The following is a 4191-nucleotide window of genomic DNA, read 5'->3' on the forward strand; positions in this document are numbered from 1 at the left end:
CCATTAATTCATATAGTCAATATTTATTGAATGTCCACACTCTGCCAGGCATCCTGGAAGATACCAGGGACACAAAAGTGAACACTAGAAACAAGGGTTCTACTGGGTTCTCAAGGAACCCTTAGTCTAGTAAGGGAGGTAGATATTTATCTAAATACCCAAATGGGATAGTTTTAAAACATATCAAAAAATTTCCATAAGAGGTAGAGCCTAATTTCTCTCCCATTTAGTGTGGGTTGGACTTAAAGACATGTTTTTAACAAATAGAGTCAAGCAGCAGTGACAACATCTGACTTCTAAGTCTAGGTCATGAAAGACATTGGAGCTTCCTTCCCACCTGCTGTCTCTTGGATCACTTGCCCTGGGGTGAGCCAGCTGCCACGGAGAAGCCCACAGGGTAAGGAACTGACACCTTCGGCCAACAGCCACGTAAGTGAACTTGGAAGTAGATCTGCCAGCCCCAGGCAAGACTTCAAACGCTGCAGTCTGGCTGACATCTTGAGTGCAGCCTCATGAAAGTCTCTGAGTCAGAACCACCCAGCTGAACTGCCCCTGGTTCCCGATTCTCAGGAACTTTGAGGCAATAATACTGGTTTTAAGCTGCTAAGTTTGGGGTGATTTGTTTTGCAGCAATAAGTAATGAAGATAACCACAAAAATGAGATAAGTGACAAAATGTAGTTGATGAACGCACCTTAAAAACAGAATCTTGCCGGGTGCGGTGGCTCACGCCTGTAATCCCAGCACTTTGGGAGGCTGAGGCGGGTGGATCACCTGAGGTCAGGAGTTCAAGACCAGCCTGGCCAACATGGTGAAACCCTGTCTCTACTAAATATACAAAAATTAGCCGGGCATGGTGGTGGGCACCTGTAATCCCAGCTACTCGGGAGGCTGAGGCAGGAGAATCGGTTGAATCCGGGAGGCAGAGTTTGCAGTGAGTTTGCACTCCAGCCTGGGCAACAAGAGTGAAACTTTGTCTCAAACAAACAAACAAACAAACACGGAATCTTACTGAGATAGGGAGTCTGGGATGGCTGCTTAGTGTAGTGTCTACTGAGCTAAGATCTAATGGATGAGTAAGAACTAAAGAGGCAAAGAAGGCAGGTGGAGGAAGACAACCTAGACAGAGTGAAAACACATGCAAAGGCCCTGTGGCATGCTCAAAGACCTGAAGAAAGGCCAGGATGGCTGAGCATGAAGGGGTAGGGAGAATATAGTATTAGGTAGTATAGTATAAGGTAAGGTTGTAGAATAGGGCAAGAACTTGAAGATCACATTAAGAATGTTGGCCTAAAAGCAAAGAGAAGCCATTGGAGAATTTTAAGCATATTACAGGGATAACATGTTTTTTGCTAGGATAGCATGTTTTTTAAGAGTTTTCTGGCTGGGTGCAGTGGCTCACACCTGTAATCCCAGCACTTCATGAGGCCAAGGTGGGCGGATCACCTGAGGTCAGGAGTTCGAGAATAGCCTGGCCAATGTGGTGAAACCTCATCTCTACTAAAAAAAAAAAAAAAAAAAAAAAAAAAAATGTAGCCGGGCATGGTGGCGTGCCTGTAATCCCAGCTACTTGGGAGACTGAGATGGGAGAATCACTTGAACCCAGAAGGTGGAGGTTGCAGTGAGCCGAGATCACGCCACTGCACTCCAGCCTGGGCGCGACAGAGTGAGACTCAGTCTCAAAAAAAAAAAAGAGTTTTCTAAGTTACCTAACTTAAGTTGCTTAGAGTGCTATATAGGGTTATTTATACTATACATATTTAGGTAGACAGATAGTAGAAAGATGATAGGGTTCTTTAGATGGGGTTGTTACACACATTTTACTTGTGATGTCCTCTGTGGTTGTTATTATTTTGTATTACAAGAAGGGAAACCCCTCAGATTGCACCCTCTCTCTCTTACTTTCCCAGAGGAAGAGCGGAACGGTTCTCAATGGCAAATGGAAGTTGCAGTGAAGCAGCACCCAGAGCCAGTGTCAGGCTCCCGAGAGAGCGCTGCACCGCCGCCTGTGGTTTCTGGTGCTGTACATGTTCAGAGAAACTTATCTGGTAGTGAGCTATAGAAACGATCCCTGCGTCATCTTTGTAAGGTCATTTTAATGACTATTTTTCTCCTCAGGAAATAGATAAGCCCTCAGCAGTATCAAATAGCCTGGCAGAATAAAAGGCTGATTGAGTCGGCCTCCCCTGTGACCATTAACATATTTAATTTGGTGACACTAAATAATCCTGCCTTTTATGAAAATGTCTACAATCCGTCTTGTTTTTTACCACTTTAGAGTTGACAAACTCCATGTTGGAACAGAGTATTCTTAAACAGAACCCTTAAAACCATATTTTTCACCTCTCTGTTTTTATCTATCTATCTATCTATCTATCTATCTATCTATCTATCTATATCTATCTATCTATTTATTGAGACAGGGTCTTGCTCTGTCACCCAGGCTGGAGTGCAGTTGTGTGATCACGGTTCTCTGCAGCCTCGATCTCCTGGGCTCTAGCTATCCTCCCAAGTAGCTCAGATTACAGGAACGCACCATGAGGCCCAGTTATTTTAAAAAATATTTTGTAGAGATGGGGGTCTCACTTGTTGGCCCAGGCTGGTCTTGAACTCCTGGGCTCAAGAAATCCTCCTGCCTTATCCTTCCAAAGTGCTGGAATTACAGGCGTGAGCCACCACACCTGGTCTATTATTATTATTTTATTATTATTATTATTTTTAATTTGAGATGGAGATGGAGCCTCTCTCTATTGCCCAGGCTGTATTGCACTGGTGCGTTCTTAGCTCACTGCAACCTCCCCCTCCCGGGTTCAAGCAATTCTCCTGCCTCAGCCTCCTGAGTAGCTGGGATTACAGACATACACCACCATGCCCGGTTAGTTTTTTGTATTTTTAGTAGAGACGGGGTTTCTCCATGTTGGTCAGGCTGGTCTCGAACTCCCGACCTCAGGTGATCCGCCTGCCTCAGCCTCCCAAAGTGCTGGGATTCAGGTGTGAGCCACTGTGCCCAGCCCCTCTTATTTTTAAAGAATGAGAATAATCTGAGCTGGGAATGCAGCTCACATCAAACATGAACATAGAAAGGGAAATGCACAAAGTGAGAGATGAAATCACTCACAAAGCTGATAGCATGAACTTCTAGATTCCCTGAATACCCTTCCAGTTCTAATGTCCTATGTTTTAATTCACTGGGAATATATTCCTTAATTTCTCATAATTACAAACAAATGCTCCCTAGAAGAAAAATGTATGCTTAAGAGAGTATTCGGTTCCACTGTTAAAATCATATCCTTTCATTTTTCTCTGAAACTTTGAAAATGTCTCTGTTCAGTCCTTTGTGTGTACTTCTCAGGCAGTACTGAAGACAGAGAGATAAAAGGGGCGGTGCTGACACACGTAGATGACTGGGGCTCTGACAATGACCGTGAGCTGATGACCTGAGTCACACAAACTGGAAAACAAAGTTTTTCCCTAAGGAGTTGGACTTTTAAAAACTTTTTATTGGCTGCTTTTGGATTAAGGCGTTTAGGACCAGCATTATGAGCAGAAGGACTCAGTGTGTATGAAGAAGAAACCAAGTTTTTCTACAGCAGAAGAGGAGGAATTTGCCTTTGCAAAATGTTATACTGTTTTATCTGTCGCTGAACATGTCTGGGCAGTGGCTGTTCTCCCAGGTCTGAGTCCTGAAAAGGGAAAGAGAAAGAGATTGTAGGACACGGTGAAATGATACACGAAACAGTGTTTCCCCAGCTTCTTATTTGCCTGCACATTTCTCATAAATGGAGCAAATGCTGAACAAGCTGACTTTCTCCCATCATTCCTGTAAATAAGGATATGACTCACAGACCTTGCAATCTCTAAAATGCCATAGATACTACAGTGATTTGATTATTTAAAAATAGCTGGGGAAAAAAACAGCAAGAAATTGGTCCTGGGTAAGTTAGGATGAATTCTTTTCTGTTTGTTTTTGTTTATCATTTAAATTGTTATTGTATCTCACCCTAAGTATTCTGACAACATCTAGTTTGCCAAACAAATCTTAGGGATTTATGAGTTCTGGAAACTAACAATATGAACGTGCTGGTCAGATCTCAGATCCCAGGCAAATAAACCCAAAAAACAAAAAACAAAACAAGACACAAGGTTCACCATGGAGTCACTGTGATCTGCGGGCAACTATGGATTTGGTTAT

At 43.1% G+C, this 4191-nt stretch overlaps 1 non-coding gene across 1 annotated transcript; it reads right to left on the reverse strand.

Moving 5' to 3' along the window:
• Positions 1-1871: 1871 nt before the first annotated feature.
• LOC112206667 (small nucleolar RNA U3) lies at positions 1872-2082 on the reverse strand. The gene has a single exon (XR_002941103.2). It is a non-coding gene; the product is annotated as a small nucleolar RNA U3 (small nucleolar RNA).
• Between the last annotated feature and the right edge of the window lie 2109 nt (positions 2083-4191).

The sequence above is a fragment of the Pan troglodytes genome, chromosome 22 (assembly GCF_028858775.2).
Source record: "Pan troglodytes isolate AG18354 chromosome 22, NHGRI_mPanTro3-v2.0_pri, whole genome shotgun sequence".
NCBI lineage: Eukaryota > Metazoa > Chordata > Mammalia > Primates > Hominidae > Pan > Pan troglodytes.